The 20,220-nt window shown below is 42.1% G+C and overlaps 1 long non-coding RNA gene across 1 annotated transcript; it reads right to left on the bottom strand.

Annotated features, from left to right (window-relative positions):
• Window positions 1–4,201: 4,201 nt before the first annotated feature.
• On the bottom strand, window positions 4,202–20,215 carry LOC122460831. Its single transcript, XR_006282375.1, has 4 exons — window positions 20,205–20,215; window positions 17,620–17,627; window positions 12,792–12,794; window positions 4,202–4,358 (listed from the first exon to the last, which is right to left on the bottom strand). It is a non-coding gene; the product is annotated as an uncharacterized LOC122460831 (long non-coding RNA).
• Window positions 20,216–20,220: the final 5 nt, after the last annotated feature.

Here is a 20,220-nt window from a genome sequence, read left to right as displayed (position 1 = left end):
TCCCCCAAAACAAACAAAACTCTTCAACAGTAAAAATGATGCAGGCAGAAGTCCAGTTGGAGAGTGGGAGCTATCCAGTTTATTGCACTGAATGCAGCATGTATGATTGCCTGCCTTGTGGACAGGGGACCTGTTGTACAGTGCAAGCAGCCCATGGCCCTCAGAGAGACAGTGTGGGTCCTTGAGATCAGAATGGCTGAACTGGAGGAGCTAAGGGAGACAGAGGTAAATAGTGGAGACTTTCAGGGACACAATAATGCAGTCCCTCCCCCAGTCTGAGAACCCCTTGGCTTCTAAGAGGGATGTAAGTCTTCAGCAAGGAAAGCATCAAACTGGGTAGGAGGGAAACAATCCCATAGCTGGGACCTTCCTTCCAGATGATGTCATGGTATCCTCTCAGGATTTGTGATGACTGGGAGAACCACATGGTAAATTGCCTGCTGTGAGCGAAGGTTGTGGATTTCACAAGACATCTAGACAGACTTATGTGCAGTGCTGGTGTGGAGCTGTGGTCATGTACCATGTAAGTACCAGTGACATAGGGAAAAGTAGGACAGAGGTCCTCAAGGCCAGATTTAGTCTAATAGGTAAGAGATTAAAGCCCAGGACCTCCAAGGTAGCATTCTCTAAAAGCCTTCCAGTTCCATGTGCAGGGGCAGTTAGACAGGCAGAACTTAAGGGTCTCAATGTGTGGATGAAACAATGGTGATGGAAGGAAGGTTTTAGGTTTATTAGGAACTGAGGAACTTTTTGGGAAAGGAGGAGGCTATAGAGGAAGGATGGGCTCCGCCTAAACTGAAACAGAACCAGATTGCTGACATGTAAAATTAAAAAGCATAGAGGATTTTTTTTAAACTAAGGACTGGGGTAAAGCCAACAGGAGCAGAGGAGCACACAGTTGGGGCAGATGCATCTCTTAGGGATGAATTTATTAAAGGGGGAAATCTATATCCTGCTATAGAGTACAGGAAAGAAGTTGGTAAAGTACAGGTAGGAGCTTTTCCAGAACAATCAAATGTAACAGTCCCATTTTAAATATAACATATAAAGACCACCAACTGAATATTGACAAAATGTACACCTGCTTATATATTTTTGCTTGAACTAAAGTGGCATGGAATTAAATGAGGATATTGATATGATAGGCATTGTAGAAACTTGGTGGAATGAGTATAATCAGTGCGACATTGTATACCTGGGTACAAAATATATAGGAATGACACAGTTCATGTTAGAAGGAGAGTGGCACTATGTGTGAAAGAAAATCTTAAATGAATCCAACTACCAAAGAATCTCTATGGATAGAAATTCTGTCCTTCACCAATAAGATTAAGCAGTAGGAATACACTCCTAACCACCTGACCAGGATGATGACTGTGAGTGATGGTGAGATGCTCAGGGAGATTAGAGACACTAGGAAGGCAGAAAATGCAATAATAATGGGTGATTTCAGTTATCTCCATGTTGACTAGGTATTTGTCACCTCAGGAAGGGATGCAGAGAAAATTTCTAGATATCCTAAATGATGGTTTCGTGGAACAGTTTGTGCTGAAACCCCCAAGGAGGGGGGGGGGGGCATTTCTTGATTTAGTCCTCAGTGGAGCACAAGATTTTGTCCAAGAGGTGAACATAGCTGACTAGAGACCATAATGTAACTAAATTTAACATCCTTGTAGGGGGAAAACGCCAAAGAAACCCACCACTGTAGCATTTAACTTGAAGGGGAAAAAAAAGGAAACCACACAAAAATGAGGAAGCTAGTTAATCAGAAATTAAAAGGAACAGTACCAACAGTGAAATACCAGCTAACTGCTGGGAGACTATTTAAAAACACCATAATAAAGGCTCAAAGTAAATGTATAAGCCAGCTCTGTAGCTTGGTGCTCAGGACACTCACACTGGAGATCCAGGTTCCTGATGAGTGCAGGACTTCGTACAAAGGGAAACAACTTCAGCAAGAAAAAGTGAGACCCATCCTAGAATACCCCATAACTCAGTGATGAGGGCACTTATTTAGGATGTGGGAGACCTGGGTTCAAGTCCCTGCTCCAAATTAGGCACAGAATGGGGTTTTCAACTGGGGTCCCACACATCCTGGATGAGTGCCCTAGCTTTTCCTCCTGATCTGCTGTAGGCTTAACTCCAGAAGAGGGTTTGTGACTGTGAATCCAAAGCAGAGGGAGGAACCTAACTCCCTTTGAAGGGTGGGACTTAAAACCCACTCCTCTCCTCAGCACTTCCTACTGGCTAGTGTAGGTGACTCCCTGCTCAGTGTGTTGGCTTTTGTGAATCCCATTCTTAGGCACCTAACTCTCCCCATGCATTGTATCAGGGAGCCTGGGTACCTAACTCAGGATTGTATATCCACTAGGCAGCAGGGTATGTAAAGAATTAGGTATTGCAATACTGAGTCTAATGCCCTCTTTTTGGATCAAGTCCTAAGGGCTCAATCATGAGCTGCCTTACGCAGCTGCATGGGGGACGCAAGTCTGCATTCTACAGAGTGACTGTATGGGTAGAGAGCGCACTTCTCTTCCCAAACAGATAGGCAGGTAGGGATGGGGATTGGGCAGAACTAAGGTTACATCCCCAGAATGCACTAGCTAGCATAGACAGGAAATACTCTGCACCAGGTATAGGGCTGGCATTGGCTCCTTTCCCCTGGAGCAAGAGGGAAGTCGGGACTGAATTGTCAGTTCAATCTCTGGTCTGTTCCTGGGGAAGCGCAGCTATATGCTGCCCATTAGTCAGTGCTCATAGTAACTCCATGATCTCGATCTAAGAGATGAAGGAAAGCTCCTGGGAGGATCCACAGAACTGAAATGAAGTTAGTATCCTGGTTCTTCATGTAATACTTTCAAAGAAAAAATGTCAACAATTTAGGCTCTTGAGATGGGGCAAGCACAGATATTCAAAAAGTCATTGTTACTAATTATTCTGCATTGTGCCTAGAACTATTTATATTGAATCACAACCCAAATAAATCGTACTATTGATCTTAGCATGATCAAATTTATGTGCATCTTGTAACCACATAGACAAATTCACTAAACTTCAACAAAAATCAGTATATCTGAAGTATATTAAGTTTAACTGGTACTTGAAGGACACATGGAAAGTAATTATGGAAAGGTACTAACTTTTCTGATGATAAATTAGTTTCCTCAAACACTGTCAGCCCAGATAGTTGATTGTTTTTATAGTGCAAGTCTGGCATGCTGTTGGCTTACTGATATTATGAATGTCTATGATTTTATTTAGGGTTTAGGTTATCATAAGATGTTGAGATTTTGTGGGGGGGAGGGGAGGAAATCTTGAAATGTCCTAGCCTGATCCACTCAACCATTCATTCAGCAGCTTACATGAAGGGGAAGGTTGAAAAATTTTTGATATCAAACCCAGCTGTCAGAACAACACAGGGTAATAGCTGTCCTTGTCAAATGTACCAATTAATTCACCTGACTGTCAATGTTGGTATAATTGATAGACTCCACAATCTGGCTGAGTAATGAAAGTCAAAAGTATTACTAAGACCATTTCATCTCCTAGCGGATTTCCTAATATAACCTGAGCTGTCAGCGCATCAGAAAAAAAAAACCTAAAAATTTCCACAAAGTTAAATAAAGGTTTTAGGTTGGTATTTTTTTTGGGGTGGAGTGGATTTGAGGGAAAATAACACAGAAACTGAACAATCCTCTAGAGCAGCATTTCTCAAATGTAGCCACAGCCTACTGGACTGTTGGGGGTGGAGGAGAGAGCAAAGCAGCAGCCCCGCCCTGGTGCTCCTGGATTCACCACCTCAGCGTTGGTTACTGGGGCCACCAGCAGGATTCCTGCCCTCCCCCCAAAGACACCTGGGACACAATGCTGGAAAAGCAGGCAGCCAGTGAGGTCCTCACTTTCCCAGAAGAAGTGGGGCTTAGGCTTTGGACTTCAGCCCTGAGGTTGCAGGGCAGGGGAGGCAGGCTCTGGGCACAGGGTTTCAGGTTCCAGCCCTGGGCTCCCGGCTGCACAGCTTTGGGCTACATCCTCCGGCCACGGGGCTTTAGGCTGCAGCCCCCTGCTGCCTCCCTCGGCCCTCCTCTCCCCCCCGTCCCCCCTCATCAGGGGTTTAATTTGTCCCCAGGCTTGTTGGGGCTGAGTAAGTCTGCTATGAAAAGTAATACTTGTATGTTTGTTAATATCACTTTCACAGCTAGTAATAAATAAATTATAATGATTTGGACGTGTATATATGTATATTTATTTTTTCCTAAAGGTAATTAAGTATTTTAGGGAAACGTGTGAGAGCAGCCACCAACAAGAGTTGGTGGCCGTACTCTGAAGCCACCAAAAAAATTGTCCTGAGAACCCCTGCTCTAGAGAGAGAACTTTACACAAATTTCTATTAAAGTGGAATAGAAAATTTAAAAGAAGAATTTAACAAACATATCTTTTGCAATGAAATGTTTAAGGTCCTCATTTTAATGAGGCGAGACATTAGTAGAAGGAAGCATGGCTATAGACCTTGGGCTATAGCTCGTGGATGACAGTCTCAATTAAACACCCCATTAGCATTATCTTTGATCTGATTCAGAAATATATTTGATTGGAACTTGTCTGTTTTTTAACAAGTGCAAAAATTTCTTGAAGCATAGTTTTATTTTGCTACATTTGCCTTGATTGCTGTGCCATCCAATCCATTCTCAACACAGCCCTATTTATGAACAAATATAGTAATCTTTCATGATTCAGAGTTTTGGTTTGTCCTGTTCCTAGGAGGTGACTTAATAAAGGCCCATATAAACAGGAAACCAAGTTGTCTTTTCTATTTCTGTAAAGTGTGGAGCATCTTCTGTGGTTGCAAAGGGGCATGGTCAAGATAGTTAGACATAAAATTAGACCTATATTTGTTTTGGTTCACAGATGTATGTGCATGCTTCCATTCCATCTGCCCTGCCTTTTGGAAAGGCAGTGTTGGCTTGATTTCAGGTTCTTGTAAATTTCAGTAGGCACATTCTTAGCAAATCCACCACCCAGGTAGTTGTAGAAAAAATGAGGTGTAGAAATCTTTCCCCCAAGCTCATGGGGCAGATCTAATGCTTCTCCATGGAAGCTACTTCTGCACCACACCTGAAATAGCCTTGTGCATTCCCAGTGTGGCCCTGCTGGGTGAGGTGGAGGAGGCAATGGGAAGATCTGACCCTATAGTCTTCCCCACTATATAACCAAACGGCACCACTTGGAGTTGCTGTGAATCTAAGCTCTGTATCATGCAGAGGGTTTGCATGCCTGCCTGACTGCCTGGAATTCAGGTCCCTTCATTCCTCAGCAAACTGCTGCTTCTGCAGGACTCTTAGAGCTGGGGGATGCAGATGAACTTGCCTCTCAGTGTATCTTGAATCATCTGTGGCATTTAAACAAATGGATTCGAGATACCTGTTCATTATAAAGACCAGCAGGTAAAATTCAACCCTGCTGTAGTTCCTTTCACTTGAGTAGCGTTTGAGCAAGGCTGCGTATGGCCCAGATGATCTAATTCTAAGCCAGACAGTGTCCTAGCAAGGAATTCTACACATGCTGTATGAAAGGTTCAAAAACAGGGAAACTGAACTTAAAAAAAGATTTAAGCCAGTATTTCACAAAGAGGAGCAATAATAATATTGGTGCCTCACTGAGTTCAAGAGATAATTGGAGGACACTACAACTACTGACAGTGCTGAGTGAGGCAAGTAAAAAGGGCTCTCTATGTAATGCGTAGCTCTGCTTTCCCACTTCTTAGGATTTATGTACTTATGGGTGCTTTTAATACTTTGTGATCAAAAGGGTACAAATAGTGGTTGTATTAATGATTTCAGCATAACCTCTCAATCCCAGGAGAGCACTAGAAATTTTCAACTTGAACTTAATCTTCTAACACTTTTTATTAAGAGCTAAATTAAGTTCTGTTGATTTATGATAAAAAAGTCGACAGGAGTGTGAATTTTAACTCTGATATAAATTTCTGGCGATAATTGTTAGGTCCTCCTATGGTGGTTCTTGGGGTGCGCAGGCCTGAGAGTCACCTTGTTACCCCCTGCCTGCAGCAAGAGGGAGAATTGCTTGTGCTTAATTCGGTGCCAGCTCCCTGATACCTACAGCCTGTTAGCTACCCAAGTACTCTCTCTTCTGGGATATACCAGCCTTTCCTTTGCTTTGCAGGTTAACAAACGTGCACCCCAATCCCTATGCCCCTTTGAAGTGTTATCCACTGAACATGCACAGAAATACCAGGCTTGCTATCCCCCGGGGGACTGTATACCCCCAAGTTTTGATTCAACTAGGGATCAGCTCCTTGTATACCACCATACCACTGAGATATATTTATAGTGAAGACAATCATGTTTATTATCAAAGATCATGCATGATTTGAAGAGATAGCAAGGATAATGGGAACATAAGGATTAAGTACAAAACAAAATCAGTACACGCTTTCTTGAGAGTAAACTTAACTTGACAGGCTAACCTCTGGTCTAGAGCAGTCTTATCTCACCCAAAGCCTTTTGCAGCATTTCCAGCCAAGGCTGGTTGGGATCCCTTTTTCATTAATGTAAATGTTCTGTCCGTTTACTTGCTAAGTGCAGAATAACAGGGTGCTTTCCTAGTTCCCTATTAAAACTTTGAAGTGAAACTGGGAAAAGGTTCTTTTCCCCCTGCTGTTGTATTCTTCCTGTTAAATCTCTCAAGCCTTCATCTGCATCTAGCTCAGATTAATGGCTATGAACAAAACGGTACTCGCGTTACCTTACAACAGGAAGATGGATAAATACCTCTGGTCGGCAGGAAACCAGTTTTTAACCTCTGCTGGCAATTAACACCTTAATATAAATTATAAGAACATATTTCCAGTATATATACATAATGCACATAATAGCAGTACATTTTTGACAATATTCATAACCAGTTACACTGGCTTTCCTTTGATACCTTGCATGACATTCTTTGGTGAATCAGGATGTACATGCCAGAATCAAACGATACCTGTATCTTCTATGCATCCCCTCTGTGCCCTTTGGCCAGCTGGCATTAAGAGGTTCTTGGTGCTCCTGATGCTGAATTTCTAAAGAACTAGTCTCATTTTGACATTCTTGCCTTTTTTAGTTATCTAAGTCTTAATACTATAGTACCTATTACTTTGCATGATGCTTTTCACTTGTAGATTAAAGAGTTTTCGGGGGGGGGGGATGTTTGTTATAGGTGAGGAAACTGAGGCAGAGAGAGGGTCAGTGATAATTGCCTTATATTACACAAGAAGTATACAAGTACTCCTTGGTGGTTGTTGTTGTTGTGTTTTTTTTTTTTTGCTGATACAGACTTAACACAGCTACCACTCTGAAATGTATATTAAACAGCAAATCAATGCCAGAGCTGGGGATTGAACTCTGTTCTCCTAATCTGGTTCACAGGATGCTGGATCACACTGCGTTTCTCAAGGAGCACTATTATCTATCCTCATGCAGTGGTCTGCTACTGGACAATAGACGTTCTGTGTCTGCTAAAGATGTTTTTGAGATTCCAGAGTGAAAAGGGTATTGTGAATTTTGCCAGCTTGAAGCTGTCATCTTCTGGATCTCAGCTGTTTGTCTTGCATGGACATCTATCAACTGACATTTCTCTCTTCTGAGTAAAAGGAAATACCATGTCCAAGTTCATCTTGATGAATTTCTCCTTAGGTTACCCATGCTGAATCAAAAAGTCTTTTCATGTATAGTGGCCAGTCAAATTAAAGTAGTTGTACACATCTTAGTTTTCTGAATGCTCTCATAAATCAGCCATCGTGAGGGCTGGCAGTTAGAAAAAATAACTAATAATTTTTCTTGTAAATTAAGTGGATTTGATCTGGGGTCATAGAGAGGCCATAAATATGGTTCCTCACAATGTCATTGTTGTAAAGTCACTTTTCAAGGTGTAACAAGACTTGAAGACTCAGAACTGGAACTCATGAAATTTGGGTCCCATTCCTAGCTCTGCCGTAGTTGATTTTTGAGATAAGGGAAGTGCAGTAGATCTAACATGCTTGGACTTGGGTAAAGCATTTGACATGGTACCTCTTGGGAAATTATTAGTTAAATTAGGGATCAGCATAAGAACTGTAAGGTGGAGAAGGCAACAGGTTGTGCAGAAAGTTGAATTGAGACTTGAGGGAGATTGATCCTGGAGGAACTCCACTAGTAATCTTACTTAATATTTGTATTAATAGTCTGGGCACAAAAAGTAAGAGTGTGCTAATGTAATTTGCTGATGATACAGAGTTGGTAGTCATCGTGAATACATAGAAGGATCTGAATATTATGCAAGAAGATCTTGGTAACCTTGAAGATTGTAGAGACAGAAATAGGATGAAATTCAGTAGTACAAACTACAAGTTCATGCACCTAGGGTCTAATAATAATTTCTACCTCAAGATGGGGGCTCATGAGTTGGAAAGAACAGAAAAGGAGAGAGACTTGCATGTGTGGGTAGATCACAGGATGACTGTGAGTAAGGCTACATTTTAGTCATGGGTATTTTTAGTAAAAGTCATGGACAGATCACGGGCAGTAAACAAAAATTCACGGCCCATGACCTGTCCATGACTTTTACTTATACCTCTGACTAAAACTTGAGGGGCGGAGGGCGGGCTTGCGAGGGTGGCCCTGGGGGAGCTGGGGAGGGTGGTGTGGCCTGAGGAGGGTGTCACAGGTGCTGGTGGGGAGGGGCAGCCTCCCTACCAAGCTCCTGGGAAGTGGCGACTCCAGCTCCTAGCTCCATGGGCTGCCTCCACTCTACCCCAGCCCTAGTTCTGCAGCTCCCATTGGCTGGGAATCGCAGCCAATGGGAGCTGCGGGGGCGGGGCCTGTGGGCAGAGGCAGCATGTGGAGCTGGGAGCTGAGGGAGGGGAGTTCCTGTCGCCCTTCTGCGGAGCCCCCCAGGTAAGCACTGCCCGCACCCCAGCCCTGAGCGCCCCCCCACACACACCCAAACTCCTACTGCTGGGGAATGTGGGGGGAGGGGGCGAGATTGCCCCAGCAGTGGCCAATGTGCCTGGCCCAGGGGCTGCCTGAGCTGCTCAGGTGGCCCCTGGGTTAGGCGCACTGGCCGCTGCAGGAGTCACAGAGGTCATGGAATCCGTGACAAACATGGAGGCTTAACTATGAGCCACCCATGTACTTTGGCTGTAAAAAAGGCAAATGTGATCCTAGGATGTATCAAGGAAAGAATTTCCAGTAGAGAGAGAGAGAGAGAGAGAAAAGTATTAATGCCATTGTACAAGGCACTTACAAGACCTCATCTGGAATATTGACTACAATTCTGGTCACCCATATTCAAGAAAGATACATTTAAAGTGTAACAGGTGCAGAGAAAAGATATTAGGATGATCAAGGGAATGGAGGGCCTATCTTATGAGAGAAGACTGGAAGATCTTGGCTTGTTTAGTCTAGCAAAGAGAACGCTGGAAGGGGATATGATAAAGGGTAAATACAAGGAAGGGTGAAGAACTAGTTAAGCTAATGAACAGTGCTGGCACAAGAACAAATGGATATAGACTGGCCATGAACAAATTCAGACTGCAATCAGAAAGTGGTTTCTAACCATCAGAGGGGTGAGATTCTGGGACAGCCTCCCAATAGGAGTTGTGGGAGGAAATAATTTAGTTTTAAGGGAGCTGGACAAATCTGACTTCAACCGTAAGATGGAGTTGCTTGCGATCATAGGACTCAGGGCTCATTTCAGTTTGCCTTATATTCCGAAAAAATTCATGTGTCAAGGCTTCACCTGGTCATCTGCAGGGGCCAGGAAGGGAATTTCCCCAAATGTACTCTAGGAGGTTTTTTCTCATTCTTCTGAAGTATTAGGGATGGCCATGGCTGGAGATGGGATGCTGGATGGAGAGGGTCATGGCTCTGAGATTGCACCAAGCATTCTCCCCCTCTCAAGCACAGATGCAGAGTTCCTGGGGGGGGTGCTCAACTCCCGCTCTGCCCCCACTCCATACCATCCCCAAGCTTTTCCACCCCCTGCCGCTTCTGGTCCCCACTCTGCCCCCACCTGACCCCATTCTGCCCCCAACCCTGCCTCCCCCCGAGCACCTCCTGTATGCTCCTGAACAGCTGATCGCAACAGGTGAGAGGTGGTGGGAGAGATGGGGAGGTGCTGATCAGCGGGGCCCGCCAGCGAGTGGGAGGGCTGGGGAGAAGGAGATAATCTGGGGGACTGCCAGTGGGTGCTAAGCACCCACTATTTTTTTTCTCCATTGGGGGTTGGGGGCAGAATGGGGTAAGGTGGGGTCAGGAAGAGGTGCGGAGCAGGGACCAGAAGAGGCAGGGGGCGGGAAGGCTTGGGGATGGTGTGGAGTGGGGGAAGAGCGGGGGTTGAGCACCCCCCAGGAATTCTGCATCTGTGCTTGAGAGGGGGAGAATGGAGTCAGCACCTTTGTTCTCAAGTACTTGGTTGGCTGGTTCCTGTTCACATACTCAGGGTCTAATTGAACACCATATATCGGATCAGGAAGCCATTTCCCCCAAAATTAGGATTGGCAGTGACCTTGTGGGGTGGGGGGTTGCTATTCTCTGCAGCGTGAGTGCAGGTCAGTTGTCAGATAATGTAGGTATATATCATTCAGTCATTTCATTGCAGGAGTCATGAGCACTGGTGTACTTCAGTCCTTCCTGTTCTCCATCATTGGCACATAATAATCTAGTTTCCTGTGGGCTGTATGGTCTAATTTCAGTTGTTGGGTTCAGTGTGCAGGTGCTGAGTGGTGTTGGTGGCCTGTGGTATACAGGAGGTGAGACTAGAAGATAATCTCATGGTCCTTTTGGGCCTAGAACTCTGACTCAATTGGTTTTCCATGTGACCTTGAGCAAGCCACTCGGGCTTAAGCTATGAAAAGTGTCCATTCAAATCCCACATAGAAGGGGAATCCTGTTTCCTTCTTTTTCTTTTTCTTTTTTTTTTTTCCTCCGGTAGGGTGCACAATGTCGTGTATGGTTAGAAAAGGATGTGGGCAAGGTTGTCAGGCCTAAAATTAGACCTACCTTTGTTTCGGTTCATGCACGCAAGGGCACATTGCTATACCTCTGCTCTGCCTTGTGAATAGGCACAGTGCTGGATTCCAGGATTCCTGTAAATGTCTATAGGTAACAGATGCAGCACATGTTTTTTAAAGGGCAAATTCTTAAATTCAGTATGGGGGGCAACGCAAGGATCCCCTAGTCCACCCAACCCTTGCATTCCCAACCCTCTCCTAGTCTTGCATATGGAGGCTCTGAGCTTTCTCCCTGTGCAAAGGCACTAGAATTCAGTCACCTCCCTTCCTCAGCAAATTGAACTGGTTCATCTGCTTGGGGGATCTTCAAGTGGTGAGGATGGAGGTTGATTTTTCCCTTAAGTGCACATGGGATCTGACTTCGAGTTGTTGAACACCACCTTAAATGGGAGTTGAATGCTCAGCACCTCTAGAAAACAGGTCTAAGTGTCTGAACTATGCCACCCCCCCCCCCTCAAATTTGAGATCCTTCTAGGAAAATTTGGGACTTAATTCTGTGCTTCAGTTTTCTTTTCTGTAAAATGATGGTGTTATGAGGCCATATTAATCTATATTTGTTGAGATCTTTCACGCCCTTGGATTGACGATGCTATGGAAATTCAAAGTAGTATTATATGCCCAAAGTACTCTTGTATTGCTACCTGGAAAGCAGAATGTAAACTGATCTTATTTCTTACAACAAATCTAGGGTATTTCATAGATAGAAACATAGATGGGAAATAGATGATATCCTTACACTTCACTGATGTTAGCCAGTTCCCTGTTTATGCTAAGATGTGTGGCTATAATATCTTAATGTGGTGGCCATCAGAGAATACAAGGTTTAAGAGCATCCTGAGGAGAACAGATCCATAAATTCTCATGGTGATGAATCATAGGCAGTTTCATTTGAGTATTTCCTGCTACAGAAATTAAATACCTTTTCAAGGACATACGTCAGAGAAGAAACTGTGAAAGGACTTTATCACATTAGCAGTTACATCTCTACTATTAAACAGACATTCATTGTGGGCAGTTGCAATCAAAGCATTAAATGATGCTCCCAGGTCACAGAAAGGAGGCGTGGAGAGAGACTGGGCTATGTTCTTGGCAGAAGCCTGAGAATAATGTGATGTGCTTTGTTGAGCAAGGGAGAAGAGGTGACTTCCCTGCTGGAGGCTGACTGTAACGATGATATGATACCCCCGGCTGGCAGCCAAGGTCTGCCACTTCTACATGTGGCTCCTTTATACAAAGGGAAGGAGCAGGAATAAAGCAGCTGGTCTATTAGAAGATGAGCGTTATGGCAAATAGCACAAGCACCCAGAATCCCCTTAATCTTAAACTTTATTGCTCTAGATAACAGGTCTTGGTAGCATCAACAGTCAGTTGAAGTACAGAATTGTTTCCACTCAAGTGGCAACTGCCATGTCAGTCACTCAAAGCCATGTCTTCTACCACATAAAATAGTGGCTACTTTAAACATTCACACTAATGCTGGTATTAAGGCAAAAGCAAGTCAGGGTGTCCTCTTTACAGATTTGAGAGTGCTCTCTGAGCTTACTTGTGGAAAGAGGCTGAAATGGCATAAAAAAGTTCTGTAGCTCATAAAATAATGATTCTGTTGTGTGACACCACCAGCTTGAAAGAGTTGAGGCCTGTTACTCCAGTTCTGAAATCATGCTCTTGATCTCCTAATATTAACGCAGTGAAGGGAAAGGGAAATAATTGGTGGTTCTTTTAATATATCCTCCATCTACATGACTTACTGCTTCTCCACCTTAAAATTAGCTTATGATTATCTCAGGCACAGTTCAGCTAAAGGTGGCCAATAGCATCTGATGCATCTGCTACAGGGAAATATTGGCCTGATGTTGCAAGTCTTGCTTGTGTGAGTGATCCTAACACTTGTGAATAGTTAGAGCTGGTGGAGATTTTTCCAAACAAAAAGGAGTTTAGCTGAAAAATGGCCCTTTTTTCAAAAGGAACTTTTTGGTGTGAAAAATTATCAATATTTTTTTAAAAAAGTGAAATTTTTCACAATGTTTATATTACAAATGTTATCAAAATGATTATCAACAATTTATTTACTTGGTTTTGGGGTAAATATTTCAATAACCCAGTCAGTAAAAATATTCTAATAAATAAAGGGTCCATTTTGAACAGAGTAAAACAAAAACATCAACATTTTTAATTTTGGGGTGAAATTTTTCATTTTTTTGACCAGCTTCATTGGTATTCTCAATGCCTACAATAGTGTAAGTTTATAGAGAAAGCTCCATCAGGCAGTCAATGGGACTGTTTGTGTGAATAAGGATTACTCATGCAGGACGAGGGTCTGTATCAATGATCCAATAGAGCTTTTTCATCTTGAACTGTTATGATCCTAAAGTTAAACACATGCACCCACTAAGTGAAATCCTGGCCCCATTGAAATCAATGGGAGTTTGCCATTGACTTCATAAAGGCCAGGATTTCACCCTTTGAAATTAGATCTTCAGTAGTATTGGAGTTTCTTCTTAAAAGAAAAAGCATATTTTGACTTGCAAAGTTATAAGAGTTTTGCTGAGGGGGAAAAAAAGCAGAAGGTGTCGTTAAGTTTCCTTTGTTGTATCTCACTCTAATGATGGAAGAAGTTCAATCTGAAGCTGGAAAGTAGCACTAGTCAAGCTTTTTATGCAGCCGCATAGCTGCTGCACACAGCGAGAAGTGAAAAAGTATCAGGATGGCAGACTAGACGACGACATGCAAAACTAGCCAGATAAAAACAATTAAGAAACAGGAGGAAACCTAAAACAGGAGCTTAATGCAATCACAATAGGACTTGTACTTGAAACAGGGTTTCTTCATGATTTAATCTTGTCTGACTTGCCTCTAAAAATTCTGTTCCTAGTAGTTCCAGAGCTTTTGATTAGAAGGTTTTGTTTTTAACTAGCTTTATCAGCATTTTGTTTCACTGTGACTGATTGTCTCCTTCTCGAGACAGTTCTACTTCCTTTGGTAGACACGACACCTTCTGTTTTTTTTTCCCCCCTCAGCAAAACCTCAGCTTCCTTTGCTATGGCATATTGACTTTTTTTTTTGTGTCTGTTTCCCTAAGGAATCGATTGCACGAGAAATTAAGAACAATCCAAGCTTTTAATAAGCTTCTCCAATACAATGAAGTTTGGTTGTTTTATGTTGAAGTTCATGATCATTATTTACTCTGACAGCACCCTTGCAGGCAATAAAGATTGACCCTTTTCTGAAAGCACCAATCACCATTACAGAACAGATTTGATTCTGATGCCCTTATATCACAGTATACATTTCTTATAATTAAATGTGCAGATTTGTGTGATCGTGTGACCAAATACATTTTGTGCTGTTTTCCAAAATTTGATTTAAAAGCTTTTTGAGAGTTTAACATTCTATTCTTCAGCAAATAAAACAATGCTGTCTGAATAAGATTGGTAGTATGCAGTGGTGGTGGAGCCATGTTGGTTCCAGGGATATTAAAGAGAAAAGATGGGTGACGTAATATCTTTTATTGGACCAACTTCTGTTTGGTGAGAGACACCTCAGAGCTCTGTGTAAACTCAAAACCTTGTCTTGCCAAACAGAAGCTGGTCCAATAAAAAGATATTACCAACTCACTGTGTCTCTCTAGAATTGATAGTATTTCTTTATCTCAGTTAAAAATCTGCTTCTGCTCCTTCAGAAATGAATGGCAAAACTCCCATTGACTTAGATGGATGCAGGATCATGACCTTAATTGTTATATTCTAGGTCCAAGAGTACTCAAACATCTGTAATCTACTCCGTGTCTTTTCAGTGTGTTCTAAGATCGTGCATGGAGAATTACATATTAATTTAATTTCCTTATCACAACATCGTAGTTATGTCGTTTTATAATTAAACTATCCAGCTATTAGAAGACATGTAAATATAAATAAAATTTTGTACCTTCAGGTTTGATGTGGAACATCCTTCTTTGTAGTTTATTGTAAAACGAGGCTTCACAACGAGGCTGAAAAGTCTTCCTAAAACCATGTGGGATTTACATTCTGTGGGTGCCATTGTGTCAATGAGAAAAATATTAGTTTTTTCCAATTTTCTAAAATTTGTTGACCCAGATCCTCAGCTGGTGTAAATCAATGTAGCTCCTTTGACTTACATGTTTTGAGATTCTTGGATGAAAGGTGCTTATGGAAATGCAAAGTATAAATGCAAATACAAAGAAAATAGCATGAATAGACACAGTGACCGCTCCTTAAATGAACCCACTATTTGCCAACAGTTACTACACAGTGGTAAGGAAGTTTTTTTCCTATACTAAGAATAGGAAATTACTGAGGTAACCATGTGCTAGGATATCTGCTGAAAAACGTTGAGGTTGGACTGTTACATTATATGATGCATTTTCAAGACAGCTTAATTTCTCCCGCAGAGGAGCAACCCCATAAGTCTTGTTTTTCTGAAATGCCGTTGTGAGAGCAAAGAACTATTCTGGAAAAGATGTAGCCTAGAATGCTCTTAAATCTGGGTGTGGCTTTGAGAGAGAGTGTCTTTTGGAATGGAAAAGTTGGGGGGCATGTACTACTTACACATCACAGCTGTTTTCCTTAAGAAGAATGTAAGGCTATATTGCTGCACCACACATACAATAATTTAATTCTCAGTCCTTCCTTCATATAAAGTGTCCAGTGAGAAATTCTGCCAGGGCTGACAGGCTTTTTGTTGCCTGCTGCAGGCTACTCTCTATGTAGTAGTTTTCAGACTTTGTGTATTATTGCCTTAAAATGTAGGAACAGCTGCCTTGCATTACCCTCCCTCGGTAATCCTCAATCAGAGATCTGGGAAGAGAAACTAGTTTCCTCACTTGCCTAAAAGAAAAAATGAAAATGAAGTTTCTTAAAATTAAGACTTTGTAAATCCAGTTGGGGAAAATCTGATATTAAAAATAAAACTGTATGCAAACAGTAAAAACTTTCATAATGATGCAACTGCACTTCACAGAGGAGTGACGTGCAATAAAGTAATCTAATTTCATACCTTGATTTGCTAATTTGGTCAGAGAGGAATGGAATTCTTTGACATTGGCAGCTGGTCAAGTGGTGGAAGAGGTTTCTAATGGTTTCAGCATGAGATTGGGGCTCAGTTATTTCTAGGTTTTGCCCAGGCTTGCTATGATTTTGGATGAGCCGTTTAACTTTTCCTTGCCTCAGTTTACCCATCTTTAGGCTTGATATAATAAAACTTGCCTGCCTCAGAGGGGTTCTGTGAGGCTTATATTTTGTTTATAAATACCTCTGAGATCCATGGGGTGAGGGTGGAAGCAGGAGAAATGCCAAGTAGTGCTATTATCTTAGTAATATTTCCTTGCAGTGTGACTTGGCATAATTAACAACAATGAATTAAACCTACTTAAAAAAAATAGAAATATTTGCATATGAAATGCTGTTCTGTCTCTTTAAGACTCTGTCCAGGCTGCAAAGCAGTTCATGCCATTAATACCAAATGCTGTATGTTTCTCAGTCATACTGAACTCTTGGTGACCCTCGCAGACAATAATTGTTTAGCATAGGTTTGACAATAACAGCAAAAAAACCTCTAAAAATAAGCACAAGCTTTAAAAACATTTTAACGTTGGAGACTTACATTATATTCTTCATGTGTGTATCTCCAGTGGTGTTCTTTGATTATTAACACAGTCCCGGGCAGTTGGAAAAATGAGTTTTCAAAAAAAATTTAAATGTCTCGTGCTCCAGTTTCTAAATTGGCAGGGAGACAGCCACCAAAAGTGGCTTGCCCTTAAAGGGACCTAACTTGAAAATGTCTTGGCCAGATCCCACTCTCATTTACACCAGTGTAAATCAAAAATATCTCCATTGAAGTCAGTGGAATAAATCCAGTTTTTGTCTAGTGAGAGGATCAAATTCAACCTACTTTATGGGTTGAGAGCAATTAATTTAATATGCATGAATAGTACAGTAATTCACATTTACAGAGCACAAAAGGATAACAGTGTTTCAAAAAGTGTATTCACACATGCTACAAAAGACAGTCACATCTGGGTTGAAAGAATGAACCACTCATTGCACAGCAATTGGAGGGGGAAACTTTGGCCATGGGTATTGGGGAAATCTCTGCCATTATAAAAAGTGCTATAGATAGGGCCCTGCCAAATTCAGGGTACATTTTGGTCAATTTCATGATTTCATATGTTTAAATCTGAAATTTCACAGTGTTGTAGCTGTGGGGGGGTCCCAACCCAAAAGGGGATTGTGGAGAGATCGCAAAGCTGTTGTAGAGGGCTCACTGGATTGCCACCTTCACTTCTGGGCTGCAGAGCTTCCTGCAGCTGGAGGAGGCTCCTTGAGGTGCTGCTGGGAGCACCCCAGCCAGGGGCTCCTAGCTGCTAGTCCCAGCTGCCTGGGGAGGTACAGGACTTGTTCTTCCCCTGCATGGCCCATCCAGTGGGGAAATCGGACCCAACTCTGGGTACCTCCCCAGCTGCAGGAAGCTCCAGAGTCATGGAGCTTCCTGCAGCTGGAGGAGATTCCTGGAAGTGGGTCCAATCTCCGTGCTGCTGGGAGCGCCCTTGGAAAAACGGGCATTCCTAGCCCCGGCAGAAGCCCTGGCAGGAGCCATTGGATGGAAACCTTGAGCCCCAGCAGGAGCACACCCTCACTTATGCACTGCCTCTGGAGGTGGGTCTGATTTCCCCACTGAGAGTTGCTGTGCAGGGGAAGGGAAGGACAAGTCCTGTCCCTCCCCAGCCTGGATTAGCAGCTAGGAGATTGGATTTCACAGGGAAGGGCTTATATCAGTCAGTGACACGTTTTTCATGGCTGTGAAAATTGGTAGGGTCCTAGCTATAGGATATGTGCAGAGCAGCAGGACCTCAATTTTTCAAGATCTCATCTGGAAGATTCCCGTATATAGTGAATGGTATGGAATGGATGAGGGCTGTTAGGGTTTGAACCTGTGCTGCCAAGACCTCCAGATCTTCACTAATCTTGGTTAAAAGAAACCTCACTATTAATAGAGCAGGGTTAAGTGTTTTACTTTACTCACAGAAAACAGAGCTCAGTTATAGGTTTTCCTACCTCATTCAATGCTGGCATACGAGGCAGTCCTTTACAAATGCCATGTAATCTAATCCTTCAAGCCAAAAACTGTCATTATACAGTTATGCTGTCACTGTACGTTAAATGGAGCATAGGATGAATTTTGAGATGCTGAATAATAGCAATATAGAGCAACCCAAATCATTTTATTTTGCCTATATTCTAATGACTATATATGGGTGGTTGTCAGTGCCCTACTTGAACACCATTCAGCATCAAATCCTTCAAGGAAACTACCTCAGTGTATGAAGTGTATGATCTAAAATTTACTTGGGCCTGTTGCCTACTCTCCTCTTGTCAATGCGCTAACTCCATTTTAGAGAATCTGATGCTTCCAGCACTATCAATCAAAGGAGACCAAGATATTGACTTGCTATTTGAAGGATTTCAGTGAGCAGTCCAGGTCCCAAGTTAACCAACCTGGCATATTTTATTTTAGCATGGCCATTTGTACAGGTTTTTTGAAGTATTACTTTGGTGCCAAAGCATTTGCATTTAAATTCACTTTGCGTTTAAATTTCTGCAGAAAATAAAAATTCTTCTAGTTTTAAACCTTGGCTTCCATAATGTAGTAGTGTGGAACTAGTTTTCCAGAGAGAAGGGGTCACCCCTTACATTCTTTAAACGAAACTCTTTTCCTATTAGTTAAAAACTATTTTGCAAGCTGGGGGCCAGTGCTGTAGTATTCACTTAGCAGCTTATTTAGATGTTATATGAAACTATAATACAGCACTTCCTCTGGCTCCAGATCAGAGATAGCTAAGGGCCAAGAAATGTAAATATCCTGAAGTTTACGTTCTCATATTACTTTTTAATTAAAAAATCTCTGTTCTACCATCCCTGGAGAATTCATCCTTGTCCATTGACCATCTAATGAGTTGGACCCATTTAAAAAAAAAAGGCACACAAACTGTCCAAAAACAGAGCATCTGTTCCTCAGCCTCCATGAATGGATTCCCATTCCCCTCCGAGTATCTTTTAGGTGAGAGTAGAACACGGCTGCAGAAATGCTGTTCCTCAAGTCACTGACACGATAGGCATCCATAGGTTTTCCAGCCACTCCCTCAGAGAATGGAGCCATCTGGGGCATTGTTTTGCTAAAGACCATACACTAAAGGCTGATTTTAACGAAACGGACATCTGGATATCTGGACTTTGACTTTTTAATATTTACAGATCTATTGCAAGCTAATACCATTAAACTCATTGTTCTTACATGTAAATGAGAAGACCTGACTTCAAAGCACACTGAGTTAAAGAGTAATGGTCATGAGCAATCAGTTTTGTTTAGTTCTTCACGGTGCATCCATTTTCCTGGTCTTGCACTAACCATTTCTTGTATCAGCACCAGGACTTCTGAATGAACAAGGTCACAGCTGTGGAACATCTTCAGCAGAGAATTCCTGTTCCCTCACTGGGGGCTGGGACTCTGCTGAAATCCTGTTGTTTTTTTCATATCCTTAAATGTGTATCAAATACAGTAGTTGGTCTTTGCTACACTGGCAGATATTATCCAGAGCAGAATAAAATGTACTGGTCTCAGTGTTACTAAAGTCACTTTTTGTATTAGTCTTCAGTATTCTTCTATCATCATAGGAACAGGTTAACATATTTGCTCATGTGTAAATGGACAATGGTTGAAGATTAGATAGGCTTCATTTGCTATGAAGAACTACTATTCTGTCTCAGGAAAAAAGAACCAATTGACCTAGATGAAGGATTATATACTTACTGTGGATGTACCAAATTATCACCACAGTGTCAGCATACAGATATTATATCTAGTAAAAGTAATGCAACCACCGACTGATTTCTTGGGGTCAGAAAATGCTAGAGGCTGTTTAAATGATCTGGTCTGCAGACTAGGCACATGTAATGTTTCATAGTCTTGCATATAATGTTTTACTTCCATTTCTAAATCATACTAGTGGTCTACCTGCATATGCCCAATTTCCTCCTCTACATGAGACATTCAACCAAATTGTCATTTACTTGTTGTGTAGTGTTGGAGGAGAATGTAAATTTTTCAAAATATTTTTCAGCAACGTTCAGGTCACTTGGGACACTTTCAGTATTTCTGGT

Source organism: Dermochelys coriacea, chromosome 6 (genome assembly GCF_009764565.3).
Source record: "Dermochelys coriacea isolate rDerCor1 chromosome 6, rDerCor1.pri.v4, whole genome shotgun sequence".
Lineage (NCBI taxonomy): Eukaryota > Metazoa > Chordata > Testudines > Dermochelyidae > Dermochelys > Dermochelys coriacea.
This window is presented reverse-complemented; position numbering and strand designations above follow the sequence as displayed.